This window comes from Eschscholzia californica, unplaced genomic scaffold (assembly GCF_041429995.1).
Source record: "Eschscholzia californica isolate CP2 unplaced genomic scaffold, dmEscCali1.0.p SCAF_1, whole genome shotgun sequence".
Classification (NCBI taxonomy): Eukaryota; Viridiplantae; Streptophyta; class Magnoliopsida; order Ranunculales; family Papaveraceae; genus Eschscholzia; species Eschscholzia californica.
Window position 1 is genome coordinate 8,889,960 of NW_028238198.1, and position 19,087 is coordinate 8,909,046.

Here is a 19,087-nt window from a genome sequence, read left to right on the forward strand (position 1 = left end):
TTTTAAGGTCGGAAATGAGGCGATATGAATATGTTAACCACGGCCGGCCCAAGTAGTTGGGAGGCCTAAAGCAAAGAAAAATTTGGGGCCTTTTTTCCCTTACCTATAAAATGTTAATTTTTTACCGTAACAAATAATTTAGTATGAAAAACACTACTAAAAATCATAAACTCGAACTATATACTATATAAGGAGATCTAATTTACATATAGAGGTGAGCTAAATTTATTTCGAAAACATTTGTTTTGCCTTTTGAGATGTAAAATTACTAATTATGTGTTAATAGTCTAATTCTCCCCTTATATCTTATTCAATTGACAACATAGCTAACTCGATAAAAATATATTGTATAAGGAGTAAAGGATTTTGAAGATAAAATGTCTGTTAAAACCTAATTTTTTAAAAGTAATAAGCTCAACACTTACTTTCAACAAAAAAATCCCTTATTCTTTAATAGGATGCAAACTAATTCTTTTTAAATAGATAATACTAACAAATATAATAAACTCAAAAGGTAAAAAAGAATGGATAGAAAAAAAATCACAAAACTAAGGGTGAAAAATAGAGAATCATTTACTTTGTTAAGAGTCTTTGAGTTGAGAGATAAAATTGGAGATTTTTTAGACAATGCAAGAGAGAATAAATATTTAAAAAGAAAAAGAAACAAAAATTTAGAAAAAGGAAGAGGAAGTAGGCCTGTAAACGGTTCGAACTATTTTCGGATGCAGTACTATCCGAATTCGAAATCCGAAATTATTCGAACTATCCGATAAGGGTTCGATATCCGACGGATGGTAAAAAATGACATTCGAATCCGATATCCGAAATGTTATCCGAATATCGAATATTATCCGATCCGAAATTCTGAATTTTAAGCCGTAACATTATAACACAATATTATCCGAAATTCCGAATATTATCCGATCCGAAATTCAAATACAATATTATCTGATCCGAAATTCTGATAAGGGTTGAAGACTTGAAGTTGAACTTTTATTCTTTGAAGTCTGAGGACTTAGTCTTAGTCTTGAAGTTGACTAGTTGAGGATAAAGTTTTGTTTATTTTTTAATCCCTTGGGTGAATCTTAATCGTTGATTTCAAATGCGAATCGGATCGGATTTTTTCGAAGTCGGATATAGCTATATCCGAATCCGAAACCGGTATCCGAAAATTATCCGACAAGACATCCGAAATTCGAATCCGAAATCCGAAATGTTGGATTATTTGAGTGCGGATGCGGATCGAATTCGGATTTTCGGACCACCGTTTACAGGCCTAAGAGGAAGTAGGGTTATTTTTATTGTAGGCCCCACATTTTTAATTGCTCGTTACTAGTGACCTTCGGGGAAAGGTCTTGGTTGGTTTTAGTGGGCTTTTATTTTGACTTTTTTTTTGTTTTTTAGTTTTTCTAAGGGGGTGCCTTTAATTAATGGGAAAATATGGGGTCCTTCCATGAAGTGAGGTTCAAAGCAGTCGCTTTGGCTGCTTTGGGACTGAGCCGCCCCTGGTCACTTCTTAACCATTTTCACCGGCAATGACCTCTTTGTCGACATTCCTCGTCACAACATTTTTTGTAGACATTTTCTTTTCCATTTTTCATACGATGACCAACTTTACATACATGACAACGTCATTGATTTTCGTTTGATATGACTACATTTCCCACGTTTTCGTGGTGACTAAATCATGATTCACTCATCTTCACCAAGCATCAAAAAATCCAAAAGTTGCAAGAACACAAATAAGAAGAGTAACGACTTTTTTTTTCTCTCCAAGTCAGGCACTTCAAAATTTTCGTACTCCGACTTGCGGGGGGATAATAGGATACGTAATATGAGACAGATCAATATGAAGAGACCCGACAATGAAGATGAGTCCAAATATTGAGATACTTGTGTAAACATGGATATAAAAGACGGATGAGATAAGGAGATCCGACGATCAAGATATTTGATGATATAAAGATCCATAATATTTAGTTTAACATATCGGGATCTTGTAATATATCTAATATTATTATTAGTAAGATGTTATATTGTTTCCTAGTTTAGTTAGGAGAAACTAGGAAATCCTAAACCCTAACTTCTCTATAAATAAGAGTAGGGTCTTAAGAATTGTTTATCGAGTTATGCCTGACCAATGTAACCGATCTAACCCATGAGTCGTGGTGATTATTAATGGAACAGTTATCTCTCCGTGGATGTAGGTCGTGATATTCCGACCGAACTACGTTATATTATCGTGTCAATTATTTCAATGTCTATCTCTGATTATCAAAAAATCGTGATTTTAACAAACACAGTGAACCAGTCTGTCTCTTGGGGAACTAATATGTTGCATTTAAACAAAATAAGTTAACTCTTAAACAACTTAGACAAAATCTCTATCCTCCCATTGTTCACCTTCACCATTATCGGCGTCACCGACGACCAATACCGCTACAAATATGCGTATATAACAAGCAACAAATCAATCTAGCCAACAACCCTTGGTTGGAGTGGTTAGAGGTATAATCCTCCACCTTAGAGGTCAGGCGTTTGAGGCACACTGAAGAATTCAAAAAAATAAAAGCAAATCAATCTACCCATTACAAAACTAGAATTTACCGTATTGAACCATGACATCATCCGGGTTATAAGACAATTCACGTTTAGATAATTTGCAATTTGGAACAAAATAAAAAACTAACTAATCAACGTAATTCACAATTGAAAGAAACAATTACCCAATCGACAAAATTTAAACTTAAAGAAAATTATATGAACAAACATTTTAAATTGATCTACTTTAAATCCACCAGTAATACCATTATACTCATAGCAAGAATGGGAACACATTCATGTTTAACAATTTTAAGTTTCTTGAAGTTCTTGAAGGAATGAACATTCGCTCCATGAAATTTCTTTCGTACCCAAATTACTTCTTCTAGGCGATAATACCATCAGGTGTGGCTGACTATAGGAACTAGTAAAATCAGGCAATATAATAATGAAAAGCTGCAGTGTTTCCTGGTGAGTCTGAAGTAGCCTCTCTGTGTATCATAATCAATTAGGTTGGGGTGTCCTGAGCGAATTGGAGCTAGATAAGATGAAGAAGATGGCAAAGCTGATGAATATGGAGCATATACGATGATGGAGATGGAGATGGAGATGGAGATAAAGATAGACTACAAGCGCATGGGGTCAGACCTACCAAATATTTTTCACATACTAACTATTTTATGATAGATCAACCTAAATTCTACATATGTGATAACGGAAAAAGGATCTTTAAAAAACGTTGTAGAGATGAAAATAGGCTCCAAATTCACAAAGTGCCACTTCTTCAAGTCCATTTTCCGCTTCCCAGCATGCAGCACCAATCTTGGTTAATTGAGTTCGATAAATCAAACAGACTCATTTTTGAATTATCGACAACAAGAACGGACGGTGTGTATCTTAATCCATAGTCACTAGATTTACCGGTGGGAGGATGTTTTTGTAACATTCCGGTAACAATTCTAATAGTCGGAAATCTTGTATCCCCATCTTACCCTGAAAAGAAAAACATAAAAAATTAGGTTAGATTTAAACAACAAAAGTTAGATTTGGTATATAAAAAAGAAGTGAGGCCACTTATATTTATCATCCATGCATTTAAGATTAAAGATAGTCTACCTTGGAAATTAATCTTTATGAAAAGTAGATAGTTTGGAACCGGATCTGTGACCTCAATTTGGCAACAATAAAGTGAACCTCTGCAAGCTCAAATTTGATGTCGACCATATCTTCCATGTGAGAAACTAAACTCATAAATCCACAAAAAGTTATGTGAAGTTAAAACCAGACGAACAAATTTCTAAAATAATGCAAAACTATGAGACAGAAGGAGCATACAATGGAACAAAAACATTAGAGGGAACTATTTCTCTACGAGAAGATATTATATAGTGAGTTGATGATCCCATAATCTGTAAGATCCTAGTTGTATTTTATCTTTATTTCGAGAGGGGAAACACGTTTTGAAACTTATTCCAACGTTGTTATCTGGTTTATTTCTTAAGTCTATTTAAAATATTATGAATTCTAATTATGGTATTGAATTTGGTATGATTAGGAAAGATGTCAAACTATATAAAGTTTACTAGCTAATATTTAATTTGTAATATGAACAATAAATTTTTTGAGTTTTAGAAAGTTATAATGTAAAAATATAATCTAAAAAAATATATAATGGGAGGTAACGGATTTGGTTTGTACTACAATCTAAATTCTATTACAAAATAAATATTAGATACATAGTATGATAATTGACATTGCTCTACCTTCAACCTCAACGGCGTTGTCATGTATCCAAATTCAAAGTGGATATCAGACAGTAAGAGGAGAGTGCTTTGTGTAAGGAACCAATTAAGCATGGCTTAACCTGATAACCGTAACTTAAGAGAAATATTATTTTTTTCCGTCTATTGCTATTCAAAAATATACCAAGAGTATTAGATGTTTGTCTTGGCCAAATATCGTCTTAAGCCAGTGGACTGCAAATTGGACCACGGGAGGCGTCAAGTCCAACTCGACTTACTCATTCTCGTTTCGGCCCAACCCTAAAATTTCTTGGTGGGATCTTTGAGTCAGACTCAACGAGTTCACTTTGAGGCTCAAACATATATAAGGCTAAAACCTATATATTAAAGGAAACTCCTCGCATTCCCCTCTCCACATGTCAGAATGTCTACGCGTCAAAATCTCGACGCATCCGAATTTCCATGCATCACGTGGAATTATCTCAAAAGTTAGTACTTTCCATGCATCAAAATATTTTCACGGTGATGGGGAACAGGTACTTAGCGAGCTCACATCTTAAGATAAGCGGCTCACTCGTTACGTAGCATAGTAATACATATCTAACCTATTCTGAGGATAATGTGCGCATACTCGAAGCAATTACAAGACAACATGTACAAACTGTTGTAGTATACACGTCACCTTATCCCAAAAATTAATTTATGTATTTAGTTTATAACAATCATATGTTATTTGATGCTAGCACACGAACTACTCTCTATTTTTTTTTTGTTGAAAGACGGACTACTCACTATGACAATGAAAAGGAATAAATCTGGCCTCCACTTCTCAAAAAGATTGAATCCACAACCAACACACACTTCATCTTCTTCATGTGATTCAAGAATAAAGAAGGATTTTGATGAAAAAATAATAGATTAGTACAAACATAATCAAAGTCGTTAATATTTTTATGTTCAACAAAAAATAAATTACGGCGAGAAACTCCTAAGAGTGTTTCTCTCCCATTTGAGATGATTGTCTCATTCCTTCTTCCTTCTCCTACCAATCTCTCTATTTTTTTTCTTCTCGTGCCACCTCCTATGCTGATCCTTTTCTTCTTCTTCTCATCCTCTTTTTTCTTCTCCTTTCTCTACTTACACAAAACACCTCTTATGGACTGTGTTAAGTTTGTGGCCATCCAACTCAAAACCAATTGGCAATGAGTGGAGAGGACCTATACTTTATATTCTCGGTTGCTAATTACCCATTCTCCCATGTGGGACTATTCTCACACGCCCCCTCACGTGTGGCGTTCTTTGAGCCTAACACGTGTTTTTTTTCTTTACGGGTTACGTGGAGCACGTGTGGCTTTTAAGCCTATCACGTGTGGACCTAGCTCTGATACCATGTTAAATTTGTGGCCATCCAACTCAAAACCAATTGGCAATGAGTGGAGAGGACCTATACTTTATATTCTTGGTTGCTAGTTACCCATTCTGGTATCTAACGACTGCGTGAACCACATGTCTAGAAACAGGTTCAGTTAATAAGGGATATCCCTATAAAGAATTAAATCAGTCAAATTAAATCAATCAAATGAAGATGTTTGAAACATTTTACGTGATTAGCTTCCAAAGTATGTTTCCAAAATGTTTTGAGTTTGTCTTCAAGATGTACTTTTTTTCAAATCTCCTTTACTTAAGATCTCTGTCCCTTGGAATTTTTTTTAGATCTGTTTTAGTTTGTCTTTTTAGATCCATCTTCCTTAAGTCTATTTTTATCCCTTTTAGACCCGTATTTTCGATTACTTCTCCAGATCTATCTCTCTTTAATTAGATATGTTTTCTTCTGTTCGTGTGCTATTTTAGGTTTTAAGTGGTGGTCTTGATTAAAAGTCTATATTTGTTGTCGCATGATCGCAAATAGGTAAGTCATGTTCTTATTTGCAGTTGAGGCTATGGTGCCAAATTGGTTGGTAAGTTGCAGGTCATAGTTAGGAGTCTGTTTTTAAAATTCAATGATGATAGGGGACTCCCTTGGCATACTCCCAAGTGTACTCTCCCTCAAAATGACAAAGCTATTTTGGTCTTTTCACAATTTTGTCAGATTGAAAAGACCAAAGTAACCTTCTTCTGTGAGGGGGAGTACACTTGGGAGTATCCCTAGGGAGTCCCCAATTCATTTTCCTTAAAAATTATAGTTTTTGATTTCATTCTCTGTATTTGTAGCTTTAGTTCTGATACTGTAAACTTTTGATTCACTGATAATACTATGTTTATAGTTAAAAAAAAATGAAGCAAGTGATGCACAACATCAATTGCAAGAAAAAATAACACTAAGCCCAAATTACTTCATCGAAGTTGACTTCGTACCCAATTCTCATACTTTTTTATAGGAAAATCGTGTGAAGAAGATAAAGACGCGAGATGAAGAAAGATTTAACATAAATCTATATTACAAAAAAAGAGAAAAGAAAATCAAACCTTGATTTTGTTTAGATGGCTTTCTTTCTTGTACCTCTTATTCCCACTAATATTTCTGTGAAGAATTGATAAAGTAGAAAAAAAAAATAGAGTTAGAGGATTAAAGGATGGAATAGACATCTCATGGTGAAAACCAAAAAAAACCTCGTTGGGCATATATAGACATGGTGCTGGGTAACTAACTCTGTTCTAGAAGCTACAAAGATTTGCTCTTATTTCTTTACCATACTATTTAATATGGATTTGGATAGTTTCTTGCCTTTTAAGGACAAAGAGATATTATCTTTATTAGTTTTTTATCATTTTGCCTTTGAAGAAAAAAGAGAAATTTGAAATCATTTTATTTTAAGAAAGATTTAGTTCTCTGATCCTGTAAATAAAGACAAAAGATATACTATCTGTAAATATATACTCTCAGAGGAACAATGTTTTCTCTTTCCTCTTAATCTGTTGAATATTTGGACGAGTAAATTTCTAATTTAAACAAATGAAAGTAATATGTTATCGAGATTTCATTGTTAATCTTTCGAAGTAACAAAAGACTTTATTGGAGAAATCGTGTTCATATTTTTCCTATCTTTGATGAATATAATAAATATTAAAGTTGTTTGAGATATTTGATGAAAAAAAATCTATTTTTAGCTTCTTATAATTAAATTACCCGAGACACCAAAAATTAAAAATACAATGCCCTAGACAAAAATTAACAGTAAAAGATAAGCGTGTTAGTGAAAAATACAACCTAATAGAAACGTAGTTTTATTACTAAAAAAAACCCAAGTCTTCACCAACCCAGTCTTTAGGGTTTTTTTTAGAACGAAAAAAAAAACCAGAGACTAGGTTGGTGAAGACGTGGGGTTATCTAGTAATCCTTGGATTGTTGAGTTGTTTTTCACTTGTTTTGATTTCGGGTTTGATCGTTTCAAGTCTTGGTCAGTTTCGACAACGAAATGAAATCAACTCAACTATGGAATCGATTGCATTTTTTAATTGATTTGTTTTGATTTAGGAGATGAACTTTACTTGGTTAAAACATACCTCATTTGCTTAATGTGTAATTTGGTATTCAAGGATCAAACCTAAAATAATTTGTTCAGATATTTGGTAAAGTTCGATCTTAAACTTCTTACAAAAGAAGAGGTACATTTGGGATCGGGTGGCAATTTCTTGCTTTCATTTTCTTATGAAACAATTTGTAGGGATGTTGTGAAATAACAAGAAACAGGGAAAGCAAATAGACCTAATGGTCTATGTGAGTTCGTGTGAGATAGAGAGAGAAAGCCGAGAGCTAGAGATAGAGAGGGAAAGTAATTAAAATCTCTGTATCTTATTGATAAATGGATTGTTTACATTGTATATATATATATATAGGTGAGTATAAAGGATAAGTATAAGCATAAGGAATCAAATCTAATCTAATCTAGTTAGTTAGGAGACTAAGTCAAATACAAGCAAGTGATGTTAATCCTGTTCATGCCATGCAATCGGGCCATGCATCTTCTCGCCATATCATGCAATCGGGTTCGGGTCATGTAGTTGACCCGTAACACTCCCCCTCAAGTTGGAGCGGAAATGGAAATGATGCCCAACTTGCCGATGATCTTTTGGAAAGAGTCGCTTCCTAATGGTTTTGTGAAAATGTCAGCAAGTTGTTGTGATGTTAGCGTGAAGCAGGGAGCGATGAGTTTCGTCTTTATCTTCTCACGAACCAAGTGACAATCAATTTCTATATGTTTGGTACGTTCGTGAAAAACCGGATTGTTGGCGATGTGTAGAGCAGTGAGGTTGTCACAATAAACGGACATAGGATCAGAGTGATCAATACCAAGATCGTGAAGAAGATATTTCAATCATTGGAGTTCACAAGTGAGAGCGGCCAAAGCTCGATATTCTGCCTCAGCCGATGATTTTGCAATGGTGGGTTGTTTCTTGGATTTCCAAGAAAGAGGGCTAGATCCTAGGAAGGTAATGTAGCAAGTAGTGGATCGTCTAGTCGTAGGACAACCGACTCAGTCAGAATCACTGTAGCCGGAGATATGGAGAGAGCTAGTGGAAGATAAAAAAATACCTTTACCAAAAGATCCTTTTAGGTAGCGCAGGACTCGATGTGCGGCATCGAGGTGAGAAGTACGAGGATTTTGCATGAATTGACTTGAGTTGTTTACAGCATAGGTGATGTCCGGACGTGTCACCGTGAAGTAAATTAGACGACCAATGAGTTGACGGTAAATAGCGGGATCAGGGAGGAGATCACCATCATCAGGACCCAATCGCGATTTTTGATCCATGGGAAAAGATGAGGGACGTGAAGCAGTGAGACCAGAATCTTCAAGAATATCCAAAATATATCGTCTTTGACATAAAAAGATTCCTTTAGAAGAGCGGGAGACCTCAATACCAAGAAAGTATTGGAGTTGACCAAGATCTTTGAGAGAGAATGTTTGATCGAGAAAAGATTTTAGATTAGAAATAGCATTGGTATCATTACCAGTAATGATAATGTCGTCAACATAAACCAAAACATAAAGAGAGACGGATGATTTTGTGTAAGTAAAGAGAGAATAATCGGCGAGAGACTGAGTAAAACCTTTTTGAAGTAAAACTGAAGAGAATTTGGAGAACCATTGACGAGAAGCCTGTTTTAGACCATATAATGATTTATGTAATTTACATACTTGACGCTCCCCCTTAAGAGAAAATCCGGGTGGAGGTTTCAGATAGACTTCTTCGTCTAAATCGCCTTGGAGAAAGGCATTATTAACATCTAGTTGATGTAAGGACCAATTTTTGATAGTTGCTATAGAAAGTAGTGCACGAACAGTAACAAGTTTGGCAACTGGTGCAAAGGTGTCTGTGTAATCTAAACCTTCAACTTGAGTGTATCCCTTTGCAACCAATCGGGCCTTGTAGCGTTCAATAAGACCATCAGATTTATGTTTAATTTTGTAAACCTATTTGCACCCAATGGGTCGTTTACCGGGTGGAAGATCAACAAGGGACCAAGTTTTGTTGGATTCCAAGGCCAATATTTCTTTAGCCATGGCATCCTTCCAGTGTGGAGATGTCATCGCTTGAGAGAATGAACGAGGTTCGACTTGAGACATTACAAAAGTTAAAAAAATCCTGTGTGAATGAGAAAAAGATGAAAAATTTATGAAATCAGTGAGTGGATATGGAGTGACAGTACCGGTCAGGGTCGTAGGTGCCTTAAGAGCAGTGCAAACGTAATCATGTAAGTGGGCCGGGGGTCTACGATTTCGGATGGGTCGTGAATTGGTGTGGACCAAAGTTAATGAAGTGTGAGTGTCTTCAGAATGAGGAAGATGAGCGAGAGGGCTGGAGGGGCCCGTACCAGAATTTGAGGGGCCAGCGGTGTCTATAGAATCAGAGACATTGGAATCAACGTGAGTGCCCACAGATTGTGGCGCATCAGTAGTTTGGAAGCCGCCCGATTGCCCGAATGTGAAAGAACCATCATCCTTGATTGATACGAAGGGAGGGGAAGAGGTGGAGGAGTCGGTGATGAGGAAGCCATGGGGAAGATGGTTTCATAGGAAATAACATCACGAGAAACTATAATTCGTTTGGTGTCAAGGCAGAAAACTTTGTAGCCTTTCTAACCATGTGGATAACCTACAAAAATGCCTTGAAAAGATCTAGAGTCCATTTTGGTATTGTAACCGAAAACTTTAAAATGAGATAAGGAAGGGGGTGACCTAAGCAATTTTTCGTGAGGAGATAGACCATTAAGAAGAGGTGTCGGTAGTTTATTGATGATATACACGGCAGTCAGTACGCATTCACCCCAAAAATTGAGGGGTAAGTTAGCTTGAAGTCGAATGGAACGTGCGACTTCTAAGATATGTCGATGTTTCCTTTCTACCACCCCATTTTGTTGGGTTGTATAAGTGCAACAACGTTGGTGAATTATGCCATTATCATTGAACCAAGATTGAATATCCGAATTCATAAATTCGGTTCCATTGTCTGAACGGAAAGTTTGAATGGAAGAGAAAAGAAGATCGCCGTTACCGGAGTTGAATTTAGATATATGTGTGTGAAATTGAGTGCGTATATAACTATAAAAGTTAGATAGATAAATTTTAATATTTGTTTTTGATGTAAGGAGAAAAATCCATGTACATCGTGAGAAGTCATCTACGAGTGTTAGAAAATAACGACATCCCGATAAAGAAGAGACAGAGAAAGGACCCCATAGGTCCGCATGAAGAATCTCAAAGGGTTTCGAAGAAGATGATGAACTATTAGGAAATTGGAGTTTAGTTTGTTTGGATAACGGACATATAATACACGGAGTCTTATTAATTAAAACAAAATTATTACATGGAAATTTATTCACTAATAATTGAAAACGAGAAATACTAGGATGGCCTAAGCTATAATGCCATAAACTAGAAATGGAATTTTTATTGGAAAACATGGAAAAAGAAATTCTTGGCTCCGTGTTGAGAAAATAGAGTCCGTCTTTGGGATCACCATGTCCAATCATCCTTCCAGTCGCTTGCTCCTGAAAGACACACGAGAGAGAATTAAATGTAACATCACAATCAAGTGATGTAGATATTTCGGAAACTGAAATGAGATTGAATTTAAATGAAGGGATGTGAAGTACATTATTTAAATAAAAAGAATTATTAAAGAAAACTGAGCCAATGTGAGTCACACGAATACGTGTGTCATCGGGCAATCGGACATAGTAGTCGGGTGGTGCCTTTCGGTATTTAGAGAATAAATGAAGTTGGGAGCATATGTGTTTAGAGGCACCCGAGTCAATGACCCAAGGTGCTGGAAAATGAAACTTACCTGTTAGATTGATGGACGGGTCCGAACTAGTCGCTGTTGGAGAAGCCATGGAGGTGCCCATAGATGTAGCAGAGGCGGGCTGCTTCTGTTGGGCCAGAAAGTTGCAGATCTGGGCATATTGATCGGGTGTCGTTGATGTAGCTAGAGGTGCCGTGTTATGGGCAGGTACCTCTTGTACATTTGCAGCAACATTGGTGATTCGTTGTCGATTCGGGTATCCATGAAGTTTGTAGCAAGTTGATTTAAGGTGACCATGAATACCACAGTGATCACAAAATGGACGTGGCCGTTTGGATCGGTTCTTATCATTACGATCGGGTTTGTAATTACGATGATTATCGTATGAACCATTGTGGGAAACGGCCAAGGCAGCTCCTTCAGTAGTAACTGAGGAGTCCATAGTTAAGTTTTGTTGGACCTCCTCCTGTTTGCATAAGCTATGAATCCGTAACATAGATGGAAATGGTTCCATTAACAATATCAGACTACGGGTGGCAGAGAACCGATCGTGAAGGCCCTGGAGAAATTCCATTGATCGGTCTTGATTGAAACGATCCATAATTGATTTTCCGTGTCCGCAAATACACGGGTCAACAGTAATGAGAGAATAGAGTTCGTCTTGAAGTGACTTTAGCCGAGTAAAGTAAGCAGAGACGTCTAATCCATCTTGCTTTAGAGATGAAATCGCACGTTTCAATTGGAATATTTTCGGAGCGTTTGTTTGATGAAATCGCTCATGAAGATTACGCCATATTTTAGCGGCATTTTCATCATACAAAAAGATTGGCGAATGTCGGGATCAACCGAGTTCAGGAGCCAACTTGTAACAAGATCGTTACAACGAGTCCGCAAGTGATGTTCATTGGCATCATTTGGTCGAGGAAGAGAACCATCGACAAAAGCGAATTTGTCTTTCGCTCGAAGTGCCATTTTCATAGCACGAGACCAAGATGGATAGTTGTCACCTGACAATAGAGGTGTGATTAAAACCGTTGTCGGAGAATCGGAATGATGAACATCGAATAGTGGAGATGATTGTGAAACAACAGGAGCATTAGTACCCGAAGTGTTAGTCGAAGTAGCCATGAAAAAAAATCAGTTTTGCTCTATACCATGTGAAATAACAAGAAATAGGGAAAGCAAATAGACCTAATGGTCTATGTGAGTTCGTGTGAGATAGAGAGAGAAAGCCGAGAGCTAGAGATAGAGAGGGAAAGTAATTTAAATCTCTGTATCTTATTGATAAATGGATTGTTTACATTGTATATATATATAGGTGAGTATAAAGGATAAGTATAAGCATAAGGAATCAAATTTAATCTAATCTAGTTAGTTAGGAGACTAAGTCAAATAAAAGCAAGTGATGTTAATCCTGTTCATGCCATGCAATCGGGTCATGCATCTTCTCGCCATATCATGCAATCAGGTTCGGGTCATGTAGTTGACCCGTAACAGATGTTGTATATACAAGTAATAGATTCAATTAAATATTCTCTCTTCATAACCCAATTATTCTTTAACATGTCCCATATCATACCAAGTAATCTTGGAACGGGAACAATTAATGAGGAGAGCAAAACTTTGTCTTCATTAAAATTTTGAAATTTTTTTGTGATTAAGTGCTTTAAATTTTGTTCTTTTTGAAGTTAAAATTTCGGAGCTAGCTAAAACATAGCAGAAAGATCCAAGTCTACATTCAAAATCCAAATAGTGTAAGTTATCTGAGTTTGAGACTAGGTTGAGACTCAACTTATTTTTCCTGAACGAGTACAATAGACAATCATACATCATTTGGATGGAACATGCTCATAACTGTCATAAAACTCTTATATCATACACAATAAACCATTTGTAAACGAGACTTCAGTTAATTACACTGGCGGATGATCTAACGAAACAAAATCAGAGACAAATCTATGGGATACTGATGCAGGCGCATAGGCGTGTGGGCCCACGTCCACGCGTGCCCACACCCTATTAAGTCATAATAGTAGTTTATTTAGTAAAAGAGAAGTTACTTTAATTTGATATTTCTTTATTTTAAAGTTTCTATGTTTGAGTAGTTTATTATTTTAGGAATCCTAGTTTGAGTCTATCTAGGAAGGTTTATTATCTTATAAAAGGGGATCTAGTCTATGTTATTATTCACCTTGAAGAGAAAATCAATTGAAGTTAATAAGAATTTAAGTTTAGTTTATCGTTTTCTTTAATTGTTCTTAGTTTATTTTATTATTCCGCTGCGTCTACATCAAGTGGTATTCAGAGCCAATTTTTTTAACCAATCACAATGGTTAATCCTACCGTTCCTACTCCAACAATCAAAGAGAAGACACCAACTTTTGCCTCCGAATGGGACAACATCAACAAGAAGTTATCCTCGGTTACAAAATTGGAAGAAGCTTTCGAAAATTACAAGAAGGAAACTATGGAAAAATTCGAAAATCACAAGAAGGAAACTATGGAAAAATTCGATCAAGTCAATGATTCGATCATGAAGCTATCTAAACAAATCGAAGGCATATGTAAGTCTCCCTCTTTTACCACTACTCCTTCTTCTACTACTTTCATTCAAGCATCATTATCACTTCCAACCACAACACCAACTTCAAATTCCATACTTGGTCAACCTAACACGACCCCAATCCCGATTCACAACAACCCTACATCACCACTATCACCGGTGTTCCCACTCATAAACCCCACAACACCACCTTTCTCTTTCAACGAACAACTAACATCGAACAAACACGAATCGTTCTCCCATTATTCCACTACCAACCCAAGTACCACCCAACCATCCCATATTCTCTCAACCACCATTGTTACCGAAGAAGTTCTTGACAAGATGAACGAAATTCTCTCAATGGCCGAGGAAGAAGAAAAAGGTAAATTTTCTTTATCAAACTTAAATTCTATTTGTGATATGAAAAAACCATGTTCGGACCAATTATTCGATTCATATACAATTCCGGGAGAAGATATCCTTGTTTCGAATCATAAAATTTTTCCGAATCAATTATGTCCCACATCACCTCCATCTGTTTATTTTCCGACACCATCATCACCAATTTCAAACCCAGTTACCACCCTCTTTGAACCACAACCTATACCCTCTTCTTCTTCATTACCATTATCAACACAAACCACCCCTACTATTACTCCACTTTCTAGGTACTTTAAACTACATCCAGATCAACAAAACGATATAACCCTAGAACCTTCTTTGAAACCCAAACCTTCGTTTTCCTTAAAAAATCGAACCCCTCCCAAACCATGTCGGCAATTGAACTACCTCAATTGGAAGAAGAAGAATACAAGCAAAAGTAATGATCTTGAAGAGGTTTCTTATAATCTAACTACTAAAGAGAACTGGAGAAATTATCATCTGTTTCTTGATGAGATTAAGAATTTGATTAATATTGATGAGCCTGAGATTGTTCTTCTTCATCTCACTACTGATGGGGTTTTGACAATTCTCAGGATTGAGGTAATCGAAGGGGATTTCTATAAACAAGTAATTAAATATGATCTTGGTAAAATTTCTAATGAAGAGATTGATAATTTGACGCATGTTAAAGGGTTGATTACTGATTATTCATTCCCGAAAGCCAATAAAGTTAAAGTGTACTTGATGAATCCAAGCATGTTTGTAGTTGCTGCAGCAATTGAAGCCGTTCGAACCGACATCGTGAAGTCTATACCAGTTATCGCCAAGGAGATTTGGATGAAGAATGATGATCTTGAGAAGAAAGAAGTAATACAACCTGCTGTTCCAGCACCGTTTACTCCCGAATCGTCGTCATTCTCCATTGAGAGTTGCGAAGATAATATGGTGGGATCTCCACCCGAATTGTGTCTTTCAGCGGATGGCAATCGTTTTCCACCATCTCAAGAGAAGAAGAAGAACAAGAAGAACAAAGAAGAAGAAGAATTTTCGTTTTCCACCAAACACCTAACAATAATAGCAAATAGTACTGATTGTGCTTGTGATGACAAAATCAAAATTGTTGGGTATCTTGATATTCAATCACCAAGGGCGGTCATTCAGGAATTTAACCCTCCACTCAATAATGGTCAAGGTCCAATGTTTAATCCACATTGCTATGTCAACAGACAACGCTTACCTAGGCCAATCATTGAAGGGACTACTAATCATCGATTTCGACCCGCGAATAGATTCAAAAGGAGATCACTTGATATATTGACCGACATGGCTGTTCCTGTTGAGCTTTCTGATCATGAACCTCGCATCAAATCTGCTAGTACTTGTCTTAACAACAAAGTTATGGATAGTTATCAGTTAACGGAAGCCAATGAATTTGATGATACAATGAAGGAGATTTATTTCGGAAACGACACTTGGCAAGGGCTTATGAAAAACTATGCGGTAGGAATCTTTCGTGAACACATAATCGACCCTAAACTTCCATACACGGATTTGTCAACTTTGGTTCGTCGACAGTATGATGTATTAACTCGGAGATTTAATAAGTTGACATATTATGATAGAATTATATTCTATAAACTTCATGTAGATGAACGTGGGAAGGTAGATTTTGGGTTTAATATCAATACTACACGTTTCCACCTCGAAATCATATTTGAAGTTGGTTACTTTTATATTTTGGATCTTAATGACGAATTTTGGGAAGATGGCGAGATGAATGTTTTTACTTTCTAATGTTTATTTTGAGAGAATCAGTGGCATATGAGATTGGGAACAAAGTTGGCGATTTCTTGCACATTAGTATCCTTCACATTCTTTACAAAATTCGTTCGAAGTGGGAATTACGGATCGCCATGACTACGTTCATCGGATACGGGTGCATCAACTTGTTTTCTTCATCGAATCGGTTCGGGACGAACCTTCTGGGGAACAGGGTGCTGATGCAGGCGCATAGGCGTGTGGGCCCACGTCCACGCGTGCCCACACCCTATTAAGTCATAATAGTAGTTTATTTAGTAGAAGAGAAGTTACTTTAATTTGATATTTCTTTATTTTAAAATTTCTATGTTTGAGTAGTTTATTATTTTAGGAATCCTAGTTTGAGTCTATCTAGGAAGGTTTATTATCTTATAAAAGGGGATCTAGTCTATGTTATTATTCACCTTGAAGAGAAAATCAATTGAAGTTAATAAGAATTTAAGTTTAGTTTATCGTTTTATTTAATTGTTCTTAGTTTATTTTATTATTCCGCTGCGTCTACATCAGATACAATATTAAATGATTAAAAAAGGACAAATGCTGAAATGAACATAAAAGATATTAGCCAAATTAAATTGTAAATATGTTTAGCACAAGAGAAACACTAGAAATGACTGGAGGATTTGATTTCATGGGAGGAAGAATCCAAAATCATGTACAAGAAGGCAACCCTCACTGAAATCACAAGAAAGCACCATATGCATATTACCACCACAACCAGCAAATCATTACCAATGCAGCTATCAAATCACTTCTGTAACTTGAGTTGTATGAGGTTGTCTTCCACTTTCCAGGTCATGGGTTCGAGGCACGTTGACAATAAAAAAATAAAAATCACCTCTATAAGACCATCATCAGCTCTAGAATACTATCACCAAAAAATAAATAGAAAATATAAAAGATTTTGCGTATAAGTTTTACAGTTTTCATTTGATGTTTGAGATTGTTATCATAATTTTCCATTCTTTTTCAAACTTTGTCATTGATCCGTTGTATTCATATAAACCCCTCGAAAGGCAGCGACTTTAGGGCATCTAATATATTCTCCAAGGCAGAAATTTTTGGTCAATTAGACTTGATTTAGCGGTAAACTTTGTTTGAGTCCAAAAATAATTTATGTTTTTGCCCCCTAATCTTGAACTTGACCTTCGACCACCATTAGAATCACAATCACTTCCGCGTACTAACACCACCACCACGTCCAACCATTATTACCATCACTACTTTCGATTACTGACACCACCACCACTTCTCTCTCGCTCACCTCCTACTCTCTTTGTTTCGGCGAAGGTTGTCTTTGCCAGAACAAAGACAGATATAAATAAGGAGAGAGAAAGGATGGTAATGGTGGTTGGAAATGGAGGTAGTCGGAGTTGATTGCGGTGGTAGTCGGAGTTGCTTGCAGTGGTGGTTGGCAGTGGGAGATAAAGATCAGGGGGTAAATATAACAAATTAACAGATCGATTTGAACTCTAAATGACGTTGTCTCTTTAGTCACATCTAATTGGCGAAAATCTTTATGCCCAGAGAATATTTGGATGGCCCAAAGTCGCAATCATTCAAAATTAATTTACAAGATGGAAATGAACATTCAGGGGTGGTGAGTGGAAGGTTCAACTCTTGTTAGGTATGATGGATATAAGTGAGTGGAAGGTTTTGTCGAAATACAATAGATTTCTAATGAATATTGAATGAATGTGATTAGTTATATGTGCGTCTTGTTGCATATGCATCTTAGTTATGTACTATTAATTAACATGTGTATATAACAGGTCAAATGTGTTCACGTATTGATGTCGTTATTACCTTTTGCTTCAGACTTTTTACTATGGAAACTGTTGTAACAAATAAAAACCAACGGTCGCATTATTTCAAAAAATATATGACATCTTACTTTGGCCTATACCATAATTACTACATATCCAACGATCAAATTATTTTGGAAATTTGGGACCTTTTGCTACGGATTGTACCGTAATTCTTAAACATCCAACGGTTATATGTCGTAGCAACGAAAGATGAGAAATCTCCGTAACGAAAGATGAGCAATTTCCGTTAAGCCAGTCGTAGCAAAGACCTTTTCAGTCGAAGGGTCAAGGTCGTAGCAACGGATCATCTGCTACAGACTTCCACGTATCAGCTACGACCTCTATCCATAGCTAAATTTGGTCTGTTTTAGTGATTTGGGAGGCCCCAAACAGAGTTCAAAAGTCGGCCCCCGATATAATGCATGTTTGAGAAAAAATTGTTGTAGAGCTTAGGTGAGGATTTGAACCATTCACATCTTACACGTGATCACAACTCTTACCCACTAAGGTACACCTTAAATCATGTCACAAATATATTTAGAGTGTAATTATTATTCGAAAGTGACATACAAAATCCAAAATATGAGATCACTGATTAAGTTAGGTTTCAAAGAGGACACTTTCACCATTTTGGATCCAGACCACTCCCGAGGACGTCATTTCGCTGGTCGGACAAACCATTCCTAGTTAGACCATTTAAAATGTGTGAGGGCTAGAAGTGTCAAAGTAGGCAATATCACCAGCAACCCAGAAGACTGGTCCGCATATCCTATTACAGTGTTGTGTATAATTGAAAACTCAATGAACAAATTAGAGTCAAATCCTTTAAAATAACTTTCCACCATTTCTTTTATACGTATACAATTTTCAACTTATTAGATACACAAAAACCTAAGAGAAAGTTAGACCACCCTGCTGTTTACTCACCCAAGTAGCCCATGCACAAATCCTCGTAGCTCTTATAGTCTTTTTCGTGCAATTCCCCAATAGCATCGAGGTAT